Genomic DNA, 20,355 nt, shown 5'->3' on the forward strand with positions numbered 1-20,355 from the left:
TTACCTCCCGAACTTCCCCCACAACTTCTCTGCTTGCCCTTCCTTTCCTTCCCCCAGATCTTAGTATGTTCAGAGGTATTTTGTTTTCTATCTCTTCCTACCTGAGGAGGATCCTGGTAGGGGTGAAAGTGGTGTATCTCCAGTAAAAAGGAATATGGAAAATAAAATGGTTGAGTAATGCATAAACACTATATACTGAGAGAGACAGACAGAGAGACAGACAGGCAGATAGAGATTTGTTGATGCATCCTGTTTACTTTTGTACACTAACTACAAGTCTGATTTTGTAAATGAGTTTGTGCAGTGCAAATAACTAAAAATATCAAACACTAACACAAATCACTTGTGCACTGCTTCATAAAAATGTGATTTTTTATTTTTATTTATTTTTTTATGTGTCCGACTCTGGACAAAGGCTTCAGGGCCTATATCTCGGGGGCAGTAGCCTATCCCAAGGCCCAGTAATCCTCCCACACCTCCACATGTCACCACTTCGGCGCTAACACCCACCGTCCATATTGAATACATGCTAGGGCTGTCTCATACAGGATTGGTGTATTGGTATTAGCGGGGGTATTTTTACGACATGTCGGCGGGTCATCTGGTAGATCAGGAAAGTCTGCTTTTTAGGAAATTCAAATCCTTAAACTCTTCTCTTCCCCAGCCGGGATTCGAACCTGGGTCCATCAGGACTGCAGGTCGCCTCTCTACCGATTCAGCCACCGCCTCCCCCTATTATACACCTAAGCGTTATAAGCATTTATAATTACGTGCTTGCATGCATGCTCTGTTTTGTTTATTTTTCAAGTTACTGTTGCTGAACGTTTGGTAAATATATCTCTGTATCTGTGCATAAATTAGATTTATTTATATGTCGAATGCACAATATCTTTAACAATGACATTCTATTTCCATGCGAATAGGTGCCTACCCTCCACACACACACACACATACACACACACACACACACACACACACACACACACACACACACACACACACACACACACACACACACACACACACACACACACACATATACAAACTTCCCAAAGAACATAACCTCACATTCCTATACAGGATAATTGTCCATAACTCTCTGATCACTTTTTTATTCCGTTTGTAAAACTCATCACTCCTTAACCCCCCCCCCCGCTCTCTCTCTCTCTCTCTCTTATTATAATCACTATTCACCAATTTCATCTCTCCTTTTCCTGCAGCATGATGCGACCCCTGAAGCACTCGTCAAACTGCGCCACACATTCGTCTTCCGCACTCTCCTTCTCCTACACCACTATTACCCCCTGCATTCCCGCCCCCAATCCCTTCATCCTCAACGCATATCCCTTTCCTTCCCTCCCCTTCTTCATCTCTCTTCCTGTTCCCTGCATATCCTCCCCCCTCCCTCTCTGTACAAGTCACCAGCCAGCAAGTGTGGTATTCGCGAGTGCTATGCGTGTGTCATGAAAGAGGTTCGCAAATGTCATATCTCCGGTGTAAGGAAATATAAATTAAAGCATTACTGCCGTTCACCCCAATTTTTGATATATTTTGAAACGGGTGATTTTTCTTTTTCTTTCTGAGAGAACATAATTTTTCCAACGATTTATGACTAATTTTGGAAATTGTTATGATAATCAAAGTTTTCTTTTCCCGATATATTTAATAATACTGAGTGAATGGCCTATTTCACAAGGAACGCAGATGATTTCTCTCTTACCTTCATGTTTCGATCCGACCTAAAGACCCATATGTACAGAAGAGAATTTGGGTCAGGTTAATAGTAATAACAATAGTTATGGCTTTGACAATATTTCTGGAAGAATTATACGCACGTACTGAAGCTGTGTTTATTAAGAAGGTACAGCAGTTTTACACCCATTAGTATCCTCATCAGCCTGAAAGACTTATAGAACATGTGGGTGTAAATAAAGTAACGGTGACGCCGGGAAAGGAAGAGACTGAAGAGAAAAAAAAAGAGCAGGCAGGGAAGGAGTTGAAGGGGAAGGTAGGAAGGTATAAAGTGGGGTTAAGGCATGGGGTAGGTAAGGGCAGAGAGAGAGAGAGAGAGAGAGAGAGAGAGAGAGAGGGAGAGAGAGAGAGAGAGAGAGAGAGAGAGAGAGAGAGAGAGAGAGAGAGAGAAAGAGAGAGATTGACTGCTTGATTGACTGAAAGAAACCAATGCCAGGCAACAAGACTATCTTGTGCAGGGATTAAAAAAAAAAAAAAAAAAAGCAATAGCAAAAGGAAGGAGAGATTAAAAAAAAAAAAAACTAAAAGCCACCTCACGATGGGATCTCACCACTCGCGTAGGCGGAAAGTTTTTCTTCGGCACATAATTTTTCATCTCCATTTCTGATAAGACGCAAATTCAGGATGTAAAACATACAAAACCAGCCTGCCAACCTCGCAACGGAAAACATTACCACTCCGCTCGCTTCTCAACGGTAGTGGTAAGCGAGCGAAGTGGTAATTTTTTCAGTTGTGAGGTTGGCTGGCTGGCTTTGTGTGTGAGTAAACAATATCTCATGAACGACGCCTTGAGCTATCAACATGAAACTTTCAGGGTATCAAGATATGGCCAGAATTTTGGACGAGTTCGATAATGGGCATTTAGGATCAAGGTCAAAGTCACCAGAGGTAAACTGGCTGACCTTTAGCAGCCATTTTAATGATCTTGACCCTGACCCTGAGTACCCACTTTCGAACTAATCCAAGATTTTGGCCATATCTTGATACCCTGAAAGTTTTATGTTGATAGCTCAAGCCGTTCATGAGATATCTTGTTTAGCCACACACAAAGCCAGTCAGCCAACCTTACAACTGAAAACATTTCCACTCCGCTCGCTTCGCAACGCGGGTGGTAAGAAAGGAGAGCAGATGAGCTGTAGACTGGAAAGAACAACATGACGAAACAGGCCACCAGTCGAGCAACGGAAAAAATGGGAGATTTACGCACAACATCACAGAGTCCATGGGACTTACGAAGACGAGCTAGGGGAGGTTAAGAAGGTGCGATAGGCGTTAACAAGCACAGGACAATGAGGAAGGACGTGGGAGACAATGAGATGGGAATGACAAAGTGAACAAACTGGGAGCCGATCACTTGACATGAGACAGCCATGGATGAAAATCACGCAGAGCCAATTGGCTTATTATACGTGTCTTGCAACCCGAGTGACTGCCAAATCTGAAAACACCAAGAATTTTAACAGAGGGGAAAAAATCTGAACCGGGTATCGGACAGGAGACAGAACCTGGGAGAGAAGTGGCAGACAGGGCAAAAAAGTCTTCAGCAACATTACCCGGAAAGTCCGAATGACCAGGGACTCAGCAAAATCTGACAGATTTACGACGGATAGAGAAACGAAACAGCCACTCTTGGAGCTTCTATACTAAAGGATGTGAGCAAGATTCAGAAGAAACGAGCTGGAGTGCATTGAAAGAATCAGTAAAAATTATGAAAGACTAGGAAGTCGAAATATAAATCCAACGGAGAGCAAAGAGAACAGCATGTTGTCTGGCAAGAGATGGTAAACGGTACTGATAAGAAGCAATAAGAAACAGAACAGAACAGACTGCATTAGGAGATATTTTCGATCCTTCAATGTAAAGAGAAAGCAAAGGAGAGTCAGTAGACAAGTGTGCATGGATGAGAGAATGAAGCAAAGCAGGAGGAGAAGAAGACTTCGAGAAAGGTAAAATAGAAGAGCAGAGAGAGGGACGTGGAAAGAGTCACAGGGAATAGAGGTAGGGATATTAAGGGAGGACATCAAGAAAGAAAGAATGTAGTTGTACAGAGAAAATGAGCGACAAACAAGGTAGAGAAGAACAACCATCTACAACCGAACAGGGAAGAGAGAGAGAGAGAGAGAGAGAGAGAGAGAGAGACAGAGACAGAGACAGAGACAGAGAGACAGAGAGAGAGAGAGAGAGAGAGACAGAGAGACAGAGAGACAGACAGATAGACAGACAGACAGACAGACAGAGACAGAGACAAAGACAGAGGCAGAGAGACAGACAGAGAGATTCTATGTTTTTGTTCAGTTTTGTACAGTAATAATCTGTTTTTGTAACTAACCATGTACAGCATGTACAAACTAAAAATAAACACTAAAATAACCTCACTTGTACACTGCTTGCAACAGAAAGTTTGTGATTAAATATCCAAGCATTATAAACATTTTCAGTTGCTTCCTTGCGTGTATGAGCTATTTTGTTTATTTTGCATGTTTATTTTGAACGTTTAGTCATTATTACTGTGTGTCCGTGAATAAATTGAAATTATTTTTTATGACGTATGCACAATATCTTTATGAATGACATTTCATTCCCATGTCATTATCTGTCCCCACTATGGCACACACACACACACACACACACACACACACACACACACACACACACACACACACACACACACACACACACACACACACACACACTTCTTCTGAAGAACATAACCTCACATTCATACCAAAACCTTGTCAGGGTAATTGTCCCTAACTCTCTAATCACTTTTTGACTCCATTTGTTTAACTTTTAATAGCCTACTCCTTACCTCTCTCTCTCTCTCTCTCTCTCTCTCTCTCTCTCTCTCTCTCTCTCTCTCTCTCTCTCTCTCTCTCCAATCTCAGTTTCACAAACTCTCATGTTCCATCTCTCACCTTCCATTCTTTATACGTGAATAAAATTAACATCCTTTCCCACACACTCCGCTGTTGTTCGGGATCTTTTTGAATACCTAATTCTTCAGTATCATTGCATCGTTAATAGACGTATGCTTGCTACCATTACCAGCAGATTCTTTATACCACCTTGGGATACACAAACACTGAAGTAGGGTAAGAAAGAATGATCATGTGTCCATTTAGAACAAGAACTTAGTAGGCTGATATATGTAACAGGAAAAATCAGACCTCCGTCATTTAGTTTAATTTGTGTGTCGTAACACATACAAATGATCTTATTCCAAGTATAATGCATCCCTGACTTCTGTACCGTACACTTCAATCGGTGAACATAAGCAGTCAACTCTGTCTCTGTCTGTCTGTTTGTCTGTCTGTCTGTCTGTCTGTCTCTCCTTTATACATACTTCCACTTCCTAAATACTTAGCTTTCCTTTTTGCATCCGCATAGCTCGACTCCCTTATATACTGGACTTTTATCACTGCACCGCATATTCCCTTCTTCTCTCCCTTCCTGCACCATCAAATCCCCCTTTGTTCCCTCACCGCCACCTACTCCTCCTCACCGCACACTCTCTTTCTTCCCTCTTCCGTCTCCACTCACCTTGATTAATCAAGCATATCTGTCCCCTTCGTCCTTTCATTTTTCCTCTTACGCCTCCCCCTCACCCCTCCTTCCCAGGCCCTGTACTCGTATATTCCCCTCAACCCTCCACGCCAGTCACCAGCTAGGGAGTGTGATATTCTGCTATTAAAAGTGTCATGAAAGAACTTCACAAATGTAATATCATAGCTTCCCTGTAATATAAATTAAATCGGCAATCGCTTTTATCCCGAAATGTTATATTTGAAATGATCATTTTTCATGTGAGAGAGAATACATTTTTCAGGTGATCTTTAAAAATGTAAAGTTGGATAAAGTGTTCTTTTCTCTGTGCCTTTTCATTGTGTGATAATGTTGGGTAAATGGATGATTAGCCTGTGTCCTTAGGTACCTGGTAACAGTTCTCATCCCTCCATATTTCTATTCGACATGAAGGCCTCAATTTATAAAAGCAGGAAATGTGGTCAGACTGATGGCGATAATAATGGTGTGAAGCGACGGAAGGAATATTTTTTGACCTCTCAGGTTGAAACAGGATTCCGTAGGCTTGAATGATAAAATGAATGGGAATGTGGCTTATTAGGCTGGGGAAGTTTGGTTAGTACCTCATTCTAGCATTATTTCTTCCTGGCTCTGGACCCTACCTCATTCCACTTTGATGTGACAAAGGTATGGATTATGATGATGATGATGAGGAGGAGGAGGAATTATACCCACAAACTGAAACTTTGCTTACTATGAAGATACTTCCTTTGTTGTCTTAGATCTTTTTCAGGTAAAGAACGATACGGAGACTGTGTGTGCATATGATCATACAACGAAGCGAGGGGTGGGGGAGGGGGAAGAGGAATAAAGGGCAGGGAGCAATTGGGGGGGCAAAGTAGGAAGGGAAACAATGAGCTTAAAGAATGGGCAAGATTAAAAGAGAGAGAGAGAGAGAGAGAGAGAGAGAGAGAGAGAGAGAGAGAGAGAGATTTGGTAAAATGTTTTTGTTTACCGTTATACGCTATCTAAAACCTTGTTTTTCAAAGGGATATGTTAGGCATCCATGAACTATAATATTAATATTTTACACCAAAACAACTCACCTGTGCGTTGTTTCAAAACAAAAAAGGTAGGTTCGCCTATACAGGCAACAGATATAACCATTTATAACTACGCACGTGCTTACTCGAATTACGTTGCAGATTATACCTGATTCCGTGGCTGAACGCTTTTGTAATTTTACTACTAGATAAATCCATTTATGAATGTAAATATCTTTTATGTGTCCTATGTACAGTACCTTTTACAGTAACATTTTATTTCCATCCACTTATATGCCTCTCCACCATGACACACACACACACACACACACACACACACACACACACACACACACACACACACACACACACACACACACACGCATTTACTCATTCCCACTAACATTACCCATCCACCCTTCAAAACCTTGTTCGTGACATACCAACTTTCCTCGGGGTTATTATCCCTTTTTCTCCGATCACCTTCAGATTCCTCATACGAAAGACTTGACCTTTACCCCCCCCTTCTCTCTCTCTCTCTCTCTCTCTCTCTCTCTCTCTCTCTCTCTCTCTCTCTCTCTCTCTCTCTTTCAATTTACATCACCCACTTTGTCTCTTCCCACCTGACTCACCCTGCCATTCCTCACTGATCTATCCCCTCCTCTTCCCTTCCTGCATCTGTCTGTTCTCCCTTCCACCGACTTCACCTGAACTATTCCCTCCACTCTGACACAGTCTTTCTCTTTACCCGCCACACCGTGTCTCCTCTCTGTCCAACCCTGCCACATCCCTCCTACCTCCCTTTGATCTGCGCTCATAGTGCGTTTTACATGACGGAAAGAAGGTGCTTCCCAATCTTAAATAAGTCACATTTTCATGAAATCGATGAGCTAAAGGTATGAGGTAGAAAAGAAATAAGTATCCCTTTTTTTCTAGTCAGATCTACCATTTAACTCCATATATTCGTCAGATAAGCTGAAGGGGGTTTGGAACTCACCTCAAAGTAACAAATGTACCATACCAAACACCCACTTTGTCTCGCCTTGTCTCATTCTGTTCTCTCACTCCCTCTTCTTGTCAAACTACCTATTTTTTCTCCTGGCTTAAACAGCTCGATATCTCACCGTCTCCTTCCCTGCTTAACCTCATTCCTCCCTCTCTCTTCCTCTGACTGACACCTTCCTACCACCGCTGAAAGTTGAGGAGCACGATGGGTGGTTTCCTTAGGTAAAGTTTGAACACACTTCCTTTTAAAGCTGAAATTCTTGCGGTGAGAAGGTGTTGGTGGTGATAGTTTTGTTCTGGTGGAAGTTTTGGTGGTGGCCGTGGGTGTTTTGGTGTAACTGTGGTGTTGCTGTGCACAGTGAAGTTCATAGGAAGTACAGATACAGGAGGTCTTGTGGTCCATAACGACATTATCTTTTAGGAAAACACCCTTTTCTTCTAAAGATATAACCAAAGTGCTTGGGAAAAGGGACCAAAAGAGGTTGTGGTGTGTTGGGTTTTGTGTTATTTTTATTAGCTGTAGATTTCGTTGTTTTGGTTGTAGTTGTGTTGTTCTAATTGTGGTGGTGGTGAGGGTGCTAGGTGTTGTGTTGGTAGTTGCGGTGGCGGTTGTAGTTGTATTTGGAGTTGTAATGTAGGTGAGTGTTATGGTGGTAGCTGTGGTGTTGTTTTAGTGTTTGTTACCCGTCCCCATCCCGGAGGGGCTCGGGGACGGGAGTTGTTTTCACTCGGTTTGTCTGTCTGTCTGTTTGTTTGTTTGTTTGTCTCTGTCAGTTAACAACTTCACGTGTCAGCTACTGCTGCTATTTTGACCAAAATTACAGGAATGTTGGGCTACGAAGTTCTGATCACCTGATTAGGTTTGGTGCCAAATTGGGCCAAACCCCAGGCTGTAATGTAGGCCCGTAAAATGTAAAATTAGTTATTTTGTCATAACTCCATTCAAACTCATGATATCGACATGAAACCAAAACCATCTTTCAAATCTACCTCCTATAACTTGCCTCATTACCTAGGGAAGGGAGGAGGATCATCCCTCTTTCAGCGGAAGGGGGTCAGTGTCAGGTGGGTCGGGCCTAACATTTCCAATGGGCATGAAATCGTCAATTTTCACCCAATTTACTCTAAATTTGATATGTGACATCTTTTACAAGATATCCTGTTGTGTTTATACGTCGGCACTAAAATGACTGTCAAGGACGGGTTTGCTGTGCCCAGCACAGCTTCTTATTGTGGTTGTTTCGGTGGTGCTTAGGGGGTTTTGTGTTTATAGATGTAGCGTTTGTGGTGTTGTGGTTGTGGTGGTGGTGCTGGTGCTGCTGGAAACTTTTGTGAGTCTCGGTGTTTTGTGTTGGTGATGTAATGGTGGTGGGTGTTGTGGTGGTTTTTCCAATTTGCAGTGGTTGGATGGAGGTGATGGGTGTTATTGTACTACATGTATTTTTGTTGTGGTTGTGGTGATGAACAAACTGTTGTGGTGCTGGTGAAGGACACCGTATTATATCTGGAATGTTAAAATGTTTTGTTTGCGATGCCGAGGACTTTTGTTATTTTGCCCGAAATTGATTCTATGCATATTTCTTTGTTAGTATGTGTATTTGGAAATGAAATATCTCATGAATGTCTGACCCAATCGGAATAAAAAACAGCAAATAATGTACAATGTGTGTTAGTATATGGAAAACAGATATAGCTTTGGTGCAGATGTATACAGGTATAGAATTAACGTCACGGATCAACTTCAGAGTTTGGGATGTGGCGTCGTTGTGCTCTTTCTCGACCTTTTGACTTTGTCTTATTCTAGTCACATTCTGTAGTAGAGCTGAAAGGGAATTTTATGGAATCGTAGTCGAGTTATCGATAAATAACAAGCGTATAAAACAATTCTGTCAAAACTAGAATAACATTACTATTCCTTTCAATATGGTGACGTATTGCGAGCAGAGTGAAAGAAGAGTTCTGGGAAAACGTGGAAGCATGCATAGTGAAGTTTGAGGGGAGTGAGAGTATTTTTGGCCGGAGATATGAATTGAAAAGTAGGGAATGTGAAGGTGGATGGAGTAAATGGTGAGTAGGAGGTGACTACGGAAGTGCATGAGTATGGATGTGCTCAAATGTACATCTGTACCGGGAGGAGTTTGGTGATAGCACAGGTATACATGGCGAGTGAGTGGCGAGCTGAATGAACGGAAGGTGATAACTGATTGTGTGTATGTGTTTGTGGATGAGAGAATGAGAAGGTATGAAATGGATGCGAGAACACACAGACGTTGAGAATATGGACCCTCTGACCACCACTTGGTGGTGGTGAGAGTCAGGGTAAAAATACAATGGATTGAAGGAAAGAAGGGCAGGTGGAACCAGTCCATACACAGGTAGTTGAAAGGCATTTGAATGACGAAAAATAAGCAGAATAGAAGAGAGAAATGGAGAAGTGAATGGGTAAATATGATTTGGAGCAGATGGGGGAGATGGAAGGTGAGTGCAAGGTAGAACAAGAGATATGTGAAGCATACGTATCAAATTAGTGGTATGTGGGATGAGGAGAAGGCGAAAGGAGGTGCAAGGAAAGGCACGGCGAAAGTAAGATGTGGGACAAGCTGTGGCACAAAAGAAGAAAGCATGTAGTACATAGGTGAGAAATAGACGCATGAGAGATAGAGTAGAGAGCTATATATATGCAGAGAGGAACCGAGAAGTGGAAAGGTTAGTAAGAGTGAATAAGATGTGAATGAATGAGGAGTTTGGAAGAATTTCTAGTCTAAATTTGAGGGAATTAGATAAAACAAGTGCTCGTGGGCCATTCAGGCCCCTCGCACTTGTTCATGTGGAGGGCTCTTGCGTTTATGTGCTGTTCTAGTGTAACGTTGTCACTTGGATTTTTTGTAGCTTATCAGTTGATCGTGTTATTTGTAACTTCGGGAATGGAACCCAAGTTTTCCGAACGCAAGTCCGAAATACCTTAGTTGTACCTGTGGGCAAAAAATTCTATGGAGATCCTATGCCAGGCTCCGGGAACAGCGTTTTTTGGTCAAAATGTGATCGCTCATTAAGTATAGTAAAAGTTTTTCAATCGTGATGAGACCAAGTTTTTCACATCAGCAAATTTTTTGCGATTTCTGTGTCAATTTTGGTGCGATTTGAATGTATAGTTTCAGCTGCCCAAAATACACACACACACACACACACACACACACACACACACACACACACACACACACACACACACACACACACACACACACACACACACACACACACACACACAGGGCTACTGCTATATATTAGATGTTCTGGAAGGAGGTAAAATAGAGTTAGATTTGTAAAGAAGGTAGTGAGGGAGTGAAAGACAAAAATGGCAGATTGCTGGTGGAAAAATGAAAAATTGCGAAAAGATAGAGAGAACAATTAAAAGAATTGTTAAACGTAGAGAATGAAAGTAGTGCGAGTATAAATGGCTGGGAAATGGCTGGGAGAAGGGGGGAGATGAAAAGGAAGGAAGAGATCAGTAGGGTGGAGGTAGCGGAAGCAATGGAGAAAGTCAAAATGGGGAAAGACCCAGGAACTAATGAAGTATGTGATGAAATGCTGAAGGATGAGGGAGAGATGGTAGTAGGATGAATATGGAAAATATGCAGATTGGCCTGGGAAGAAGGTAGTGTACTGGAGGATTGGATGTCAGGAATAAATGTTCCCCGCACAAATGAAATAGGGAAAAAAGTGTGTGGCAACCATAGAAGCATCTGCCTTCTTAGTATATTAGGAAAAGTATATGGTAGGATATTTATAGACTGAGCTAGGGAAGTAACAGAGGAATTAGTTGGAGAAGTACAGGGAGCTTTTAGGAAGGTAAGAGGTTCAGTATATCAGATAATCATCCTAAAGTGTTTAATTTCGAAATTTTTAGAGAGAGGAAAGAAGTTGTATGCGGCCTTCGTGGATTTGGAGACAGAATGGATAGACGGGGAATGTAAAGAATATTAAGAATATATTGACTAATTGGGAAGCTATTGAATATCGTGAAGAGTATGCACTTGTGTGAGGGAGCAAGGGCTGCAATGCATGTGGATGATGAACTGAGTGAGATTTTCTGTCTATATGTTGTACTGAAACAGCGATGTGTCATGTCTCCATGGTTGTTCAGTTTGTATGTGGATGGAGTTATAAATGAGATACAGTGCATGTTGGAGCAACCCTAATGAGAAAGGGCAGCGTTTGGAAACTTCCTGCTCTGTTGTTTGCATATTATCAATTAGGGAACTGCAAGGCTTGGTGAGTGAATTTGTTAGAGTTTGTAAGAGAAAAGTCAGTGAATGTACAGTGAGGATGGATAGTAAGGAGATTGAAAATGCGAGTGCATTTAGGTACTTGGGTCGTGTGATGAGTAGGGATGGAAATTTCGAGGATGAAGTGCTTGCAAGGGTGCAACAGGGAAGAAAGATTTTTGGTTCAATGAAAACAGTGATAATATATAGGGTAGTGAGCATGGGAGTAAAAAAGCCGATGCATGGTACCCTCTTTAACCTATGAAAGCGAAACTTGGACCTTGTTGGAAGGACACAAGTCAAGAGTGAGAGCAGTGGAAATGAGTTATTTAAGGGGAACACGTGGAGTGTAAAGGAGATATGTACTGACGAATGAGGAAGTGAAGAAGTGTTGTGGTGTGGATGTGATAGAAAGCATTAGGATAAATACATTGAGGTGGTTTGGGCAAGTGGAGAGGATAAAAAGTAGTAGACTTATGAGGAGAGTATGAGTGAGGTGGCGGGTAGGAGAGGGAAAGGGAGACCTATGATAAGGTGGAGGGATGGAGGGAAGAGGTATATTAGAGAGAGGGGTGTGATTTGGAGGAAGTGCAGCAAAATGGAAGAGAACAGGGTGACATGGAGACAGATTGTGATGGCCTCCTCTTACAGAAATGAGTCGTCTGGCTGTAGACAAATCATCAGTTTTTTATTTCATTCAAGATATATGACTTAACTAAAGAAAGATGGGGATCGTGGACATGCCGACCATCAGGCACTATTGGAGAAGTTTACCGCTTCACGACTATCCACGATTCCAGCGAGCAATGAGTGAGAAATGTTTCAGGGCGATCCTGAAACACTTCCATGCCTTCAGCTCCCTCGCCATACCCCAGGACAATCAAGATTGGCTCATCAGAGTTCGCACGGTAATGGAACACCTCCATTGACGGTTCCAAAACACCTACCTACCCTAGGAGAAACTCATCCTCAACGAGGACTTGCTGGGGTGGAATTAGCGCCTCAGCTTCAGGGTGTACAACCCCATGAAGCCCTTGAAATACACCATCAAGCTGTACATCCTGACTGATGCTTCCTCGGGCTACATCTCGAACTCTGAGGTGTACACAAGGCAGAAGAAGACTCTGGAGAACGCCGTTTGTGGTTTCAGAGAACCGCTGAAGGACCAGAGATACAAAGTTTTCATGGACAACTGTTATAACTCTGTATCCCTGTGCAAACGACTCTTCAGTGCAGTAACCTATGTGTGTGGGACCCTATGCCTGGCAAGAGGAGCACTAAAGCAGCTGCAGGCCATTGCAAAGGCTAAGAGCCTGCCAGAGAGGGGGGGCATGGCAGCAAGGCACAAGGACAATGTGATGGTGTTGCTGTGGAAGGACGCGTGCATCGTCAACATGATCTCAACCCTTCACAGCACAGACACCATCCCAAAGTAAGTTCGAGGGAAGGCCAGGGCTCCTGACAGGAGGACAACCTATGTCCAGAAGGTCAAGGACAAGCCCGTCATGGTGGAGGACTATAACCAGCACGTGGGTGGTGTGGACCATTTTGACCAAATGGTCCAGCATTACCCCATCCAGAAGTGGACCGTGAATTGGACCAAGAAGATCACGTCTACTTCATTCAGATGGCCATCATCAACGTGTTTGCCTTATAAAAGAAGTGCTCATGCGGGACAGTGACTCTGCTTGACTTCGTGGAGATCAACCTGATGCTCCTTCAGTTCAATGAAGCAGAGTGGCCCGTGTCAGGGCACGTCATCCACCATGCCCCTGACCCTCCAACCCGACGGCCAGCAGAACCTCCAGCTGGCACTCTGCTGGCACTTCCAGCACCTGCAGCAGCACCAGCACAGGTGCCAACACCACCTTCTCCTGGAGCAGCACCAGCACAGGTGCCAATACCACCGTCTCCAGGAGCAGCACCAGCACAAATGCCAATGCCACCATCTCCTGCAGGAGCAACACAGGTGCCGAGACCACTACCTCCAGCAGTTCCTGGTCCATCAGCAGAACCTGTCACCACTGCCATGCCACACCCTGCAGCTGCACCTCCGGGAAGACAGGACCAGGGAACGCCAGGACATCCAACCAAGAGTCGACAAGTCATCAACGACACAGTCTGGTTGGATCACACACTGGACCATTGACAGAAGAGGATCCCCAACTGGAAGAGGCTCCGGTGTGCCTTGTGTGCCCTGGTGAAGATGAGGAGGGACACAAGTCACATGTGTTCTATTTGTGATGTGCCGCTTTGCGTGGGTGATTGCTTCAAATGGTATTATGCCGATCGAAGTATTCCCTAGTGGAGCGTACACATACACACACACACACACACACACACACACACACACACACACACACACACACACACACATCAGCACACACACAACGGGCACCGAGCAGGGAGTACGCACACCGAAATCGCTCTGAAACTTGGCCAAACTTGGCCAAGTGGCTATACCTAAATTAGTATCTTTATATGAGTCAAGCTCTGTACCAGGTTAAACTAAATGGTGTCCTAATATAAAAGAGGAAGTTTTTAAGTAAGACTGCTGTTCATTTATCAAAATAAACAAAGAAGTAAAGGAATTGTCCATCAGTGTCAGCTGATTGTTTTGTCTGCGCCAGCCGCCAAGGAATGTAAGCAAAATCTGTGCTCTTAGTGCCACATTGTGTCCACCTACTTTAGTAAAACAACTTTGGAAAAGGAAAGGGATAAAGGTGGAAAGCAGGATGATGGTTTCTACCAAGAACTGGTTGAAATGGAGACGTAAAACAATCGGGTAGAATGAGTAAAAAGAGTGGAGGTGGCATTTCAGAATGAAATGGATGAAATTAAAAAACAGTTGCATATGCAGAAGGAGGAAGTAGAAAAATTAGGAAAAGAAGTAAACAACAAAGACACAACAATAGATGAGCTGACAGTAGAAGCGGGCTCACTTAGAGGGAAAATTAGTCAAATGACCAGTACAGTTGTCAACCACAAGAGTATCATGGAAGAGTTAAAAAATGATCCAGAGACAATTAGGCAAGTAAGCAATCTGATAGATCAGAGCAGTGATACTGAGGAGAAGATAACACAGGTGAATGAAGTGGTGCAAAGCTACAAAAATGATGTGGAATCCACGTATGCTGAAATGGTGAAAGTAAAGAAAGATTTAGAAACAAGAGTGGAAGAAAAAGGCATTAAAAAGGAAGTGAAAAAATAATCCAAAACAATCCTAAATTGGTCAGAAATTCAGCAGATATCAATAAATCTATAGTAATCACAGGTATCGAAGAGGAAAAAATAATAAAACAAGATCTCGAGAGACAAAAAGGAGATGGCAAGAGTAATGAGTATACTGAACGGAGTATCAGAGGAAATCTGTAACAAAGACATAGAGGAACACAAAAGGCTAGGGAATTATGAGAGAAATAAGTCAAGGCTTCTTAAAGTAACCTGTCAGAGTGTAAACACTGTGAGGGAGATACTAAAAAATGCAAAGAAACTCATGGAAAAAGAGGAATTCAAAAATGTATGGATAAAAAGATGCCTAACTCAAGAAGAACTGGAATTACTAAAGGAGAAGTGGGAGTAAGCAAAAACAAAGAACAAGGGAAGATCAGAGGAGGAGAATAATACATTGTTTTAGAAAGTGATTGGATTGCAAGTTCGAAAGTGGTGCATAACCAGGAGGGAATAAAAAGGAGGAAGGTAGCAGATCCAAGTCATGACAAGTATGTAAACAAGACGATTAAGTTGATGTACTGAAATGTAGATGGAATGGAATCTAAATTATTAGAGATGAAGGATTACATCAGAGAAAAAAACCCACATATAATATGCTTAACTGAAACAAAATTAACACCAAGGATATCTAACATCCTAAACTTAGTGGAATACAATATATGGAGAAGAGATAGGAATTTATAGAAAGAAGGAGGAATTATAATATTAATAAAGAATAATCTAAAAGTCAAAGAAATAGAACTATATATACCCTTACAAGTAAAACTGATTGCAGTAGAGATCAATACATCAGAAGGGAAAGTCATTGTAGTAAATTTATACATGCCTCCCAGCTCAAACACATGGGAAAGAGGAGAATATGAGGATCTGACAGAGAGTACAATTCAGAGTTTAAGAGCATTACTACATAGAATGGAGGAGAAATCGGAAAGAATTGTACTAACTGGAGATTTTAATACAAATATAAATTGGAATACTCTAGATATTATAAGCCAAGAAAGCTGTTGGGACCAAAAGCTCCTGGATCTCATGCAGGACTTTTTCTTAATGCAACTTGTAAAGGAAAGCACCAGAAAAAGAGGACTTGATGTACTCTCAGTACTAGATCTTATATTCACTAGGCAAGAATGCGATATTGGCAATATAACGTATCACCCTCCATTCGGCAAAAGCAACCATGCAGTACTATATTGCAACATCAGTATTGCATATGACATAGTTAACAGCAATGAAAGTTACAAAAAGAGCTCATATGACATCACTCTACACTCACTCAGTGCAGAATGATGCCATATGAGCCCCAACCAAATGGGCAGACTCGCGTGGCCATGTGGAATGTGAGAGGTGTGAATGAGGAGAGCAAGAGGGTGGAAGTGGTTAATGTGTTCAAGTGTGTGAGATATGCTGTGATGGCACTGTGTGAAACGAAGATGAAAAGGTGCAAGGTGGAGGAGTGAGTGGGTGTGAAATGTGTAAGATTGGGAATGAATGGGAGAGGAATATGTAAGGAGGGAGTTGCTTTGTTGATGAATGAAGTGTGGCAGAGTGGAATGAGAGACTAAAATGTGTCAGCTTGAGGTGTATGTATGTCAAGTTCAAGTTTGAGAAGGTGAAAGTAGCAGTGATTGTAGCGTATGCACCGTGTGAGGACAGAAGTGAGAGAGAGACAGGTTTTGGGATGAGCTGGGTGAAGTAGTGGGAGAAATGCCCAGGAAATATAAAGTGATCGTGTTGGGGGATATGAACGGAAGAGTAGGCACTGGTCTTGAGGATGACATAATGGGTTGTTATGGAATACCAGGAGAAAATGATAATAGGAATCGACTAAAGGATATGTGTCAGGAGAGGAGGTTGTGCATTTGTAATTCGTATTTCAAACACAAAGATGCACATAATTATACATGGTATAGAGGAAACGGGAATCGAGTTGAAAGAAGCCTGATTGATTACATGCTCGTAGAGAGGTCGATGATGGGAATGGTTGCCGATACGAGGGCTGTGAGAGAACGACGTGGAGGTCTTTTAGATCATATGATCGTGGTATGCAAGATCAAGCTGAGAGAAGTGAGTTGGATCAACAGAGAGAGGAGCAGTCAGGGAGAAAGACTGAAAGTTGAGAAGCTGATGATCATAGAAATGGCAGATGATTACAGGACCAAAGTAGAGGAGGAGTTAGAATCAATGAACTGGAATGAGTTGGATCTGGACAGCCTGTGGGATGCATATAGAGACTGCTTAGTTAGGAATGCTAAAATGGTGTGTGGTGTGGCAAGAGTATCAACAATAAAGAAGGGTACAGCATGGTGGTATGAGGAGGTTAAGAGAACGGTGAAGAAAAAGAGGAAAAAATGGCTAAAGTGGTTACTGGATAGGGGTTCAGTTGAAATAAGAACTAAGTATACCGAGAGCAAGAAGCACGTAAAGAGACTAGTGAAGAGGAAAAAGAAGGAGGTAAATGATGATCTGGGAAGAAATATGAATGCGGACTACTCTGAAAATAGGAAGTTATTCTGGAAAGAGGTGCAGAAATGTAGAAGTGAAAGTGGAAAGAAATGTGATGGTGTGAAGGATGCAGGTGGTAGGTTACTAACCCATGGAGATGAAGTAAGGCCCAGATGGAAAGAATATTTTGAAAGCCTGAAGAATGGGAATAGAGAGAGCAGAGCGGCTGTAGATATGATTGGTTCTGGGGGTGTGCAGAGAAGGAATGTAGTGCCAGGAGATGTGACACTTGCACAGGTGAAGAGCGCTGTGAAACGATTGAAAAATGGGAAAGCAGTTGAGGTTGATGAGGTGTATGCAGAGATGCTTAACCCGCCCCGTCCCGACGACGTATGGGTACGTCACCACAATTTGCATTTGCCAGTCCCGGCGACGTACCAGTACGTCGTGCAATTGCAAGGTACCTAATTTGCACAATTTTCAATTTTCGCACGTGATTTTTCGTATGTATACACGGGACACCTTCCTCTATTCCTGTACAAGATACCAAGCAGGGACAATGCCTTACACTGCATAACCTCCCCCCTCCCCCCCCTCACGCCATTGTCTTGGCAAAGGACCTGTTACCAGTGACCTGGCTAGTAAAGTTATTCAGGGCCAGAGTGATTCCCCAATCGATGACAATGTGGAGGACAATGTTTACATAGCATTAGAAGAAGAAACAGCCAGAAATAATGATCAGGTAGTGTGGCAAAAATAGGTCAGGTATGGTAATTAGTTAGTGAGTGAAACAATGCTTATAATGCCTTTATTACTGCTTGAAAACCAATATACTGTCATACTACATATACATTCGTACCAAGTAAATAAATAAATACCGTTTATGAGTGGATAAAATAGTTACCCTCCCATAGAACTCGTTTTCTTTCGTGCCAACATGTTAGAAAACCCACTCAGGTAAGGAGGAACTCCTACCTGGATTGGGCACTTTAAACCTCAGGTGAGCGATTTCTCTATGAATTTTCGATGTTTCTCACCAAAAGCGAAGGTTTTAGCCAAAAAAAAAAAAATCGAAAATACCTCGGGACTGGGGGATGTCGGAGGTGCGGAAAACCTCGGGACGTGACGGGTTAAGTGTAGTGGAGAAAATGGAATGAAGTGTTTCTTCGAGATATGTAAGAAGGCATGGACGAGTGAAACTGTGCCTTCAGAGTGGAAAAAGGCTGTGATTGTACCCCTGTACAAAAATAAAGGTAAGCAAAGTGAGTGCAAGAATTATCGTGGCATAAGTTTGTTGAGTGTGGTAGGGAAGGTACATGGAAAAATTATTACAGAGAAAGCAAGAGAGATATCAGAAGTCCTAGTGAGTGATGAACAGGGTGGCTTTAGGAGTGGCAAAGGATGTGTGGATCAAGTATTGGCAGTAAGACAGATAGCAGAGAAGGCTTGTAAGAAGGACCATAAGGTGTCTATGGCATTAATGGATCTAGAAAATGCATACGACAAAGTAGACAGAGAGGGATTGTGGAAAGTTTGCGCATGTATGGTGTAGATGGTAAGCTGCTAGGTGCTGTGAATAGTTTTTATGGCGGTAGCGAAGTATGTGTAAGGGTTAATAGGCATCTAAGTGAATGGTTCACGATCGGTGTAAGCATGCGGCAAGGTTATGTGATGTCCCCATGGTTGATCAATATATACTGTATATGGATGGGGTGATGAGAGAAGTAAAAACACGAGTAATGGAGAAAGGGATGGCGTTGGTAATGAATGGTGATGGATGGAATATCTCAAATTTGTTGTATCCTGATGATGCAGTACTGCTTGCAAGTACCGGACAAGAACTTGGTAGGCTAGTGCAGAGTTTTGCTGATATCTGTGAGCATCGTGCCTTGAAGGTAAATGTAGATAAGAGTAAAGTGATGGTTATGGAGAGAGAAGGTGACTTCCATTGTGATGTCACAGTGAATGGAGAGAGACTGGAACTGGTAAGAGAGTTCAAATACTTGGGTACGGTGATAGAAAAGAGAGGAACATGTGCAAACAATGTTGAAAGTAGAGTGACACAAGGAAGAAAAGTAGCTGGTGCAATGAAAGCCTTGATAAGAAACAGAGGCTTGAGTGTTGCAGCTGCACGAGGCTTACATGAGGGAGTGTTAGTGCCAACTTTAGCATGTGGGTGAGAGACTATGGTGTGGTATGAAAATGAAAAGTCGAGAGTAAGAGCCGTGGAGATGTGACTGCTGAGGAATGTCTGTGGAGTACAGAGGGTGGATAGGATACGAAATAATGTGATTCGTGAAAGGTGTGGAGTGAGGAAGTCGGTGGACGCCAGAATCTAAGAGAGTGTCCTGAGACGGTATGGTCATGTGGAAAGAGTGGATAACAACAGAGTTGTGAAAAAGGTATACCTGAGCGAAATTGAAGGAGGGAGGAGGCGAGGTAGGCCAAGGAGAAGGTGGAGAGATATGGTGGATGAGTGTTTGAGGAAGAGAGGTTTGGCAGTCGGTGAGGCTAGGAAACTGACAAAGAGATCCAGCTGGCTGGATGAATGTTGTGAGAAGTGCATGACCAGGGATTTTGGCACCTCTTGTGAGCATGGCAGTGTCCGGATTGACTCAATCGGATGCGTTTTGTGAAGCTCCAGAATGTGTGAATGCTTTTGGGCGTATTCGGTAAAGCCAGGATTCCAGGGGCTTGAATGATGAGCAAATGGAAGTGTGGCCTATTTAGATTGGACAAGTTTGTGCTGTCTGGACATTGCTACTCCTCACCCTGCCCTTGGATCGGAAAGGAGGTCCGGATGATGATGATGATGATGATCATGGAAACTACCAAGACCTAAATAAGTACTTCTTGAAATAGATTGGGTAAAGGAGCTTAGAGGACAAGATTTTAATGTTATATTTAAAAAATTCTGTAAACTTTATGAAATTGGAGTCCAGAAGTACATTCCACAGCACAAAGAAGCAGAAAAGAAAATGCAGAAATGGTTTAAAACAGAATCTAAAAAATCAAAAGAAAAGAGAGATTTGTTGTGGAACAGATACAGAAGACACAATAGTGACAGGGCATATAACAACTATAAATAGGCA

This window comes from Coenobita brevimanus, chromosome 13 (assembly GCF_032717465.1).
Source record: "Coenobita brevimanus isolate Jiangsu-jjx chromosome 13, ASM3271746v2, whole genome shotgun sequence".
Classification (NCBI taxonomy): domain Eukaryota; kingdom Metazoa; phylum Arthropoda; class Malacostraca; order Decapoda; family Coenobitidae; genus Coenobita; species Coenobita brevimanus.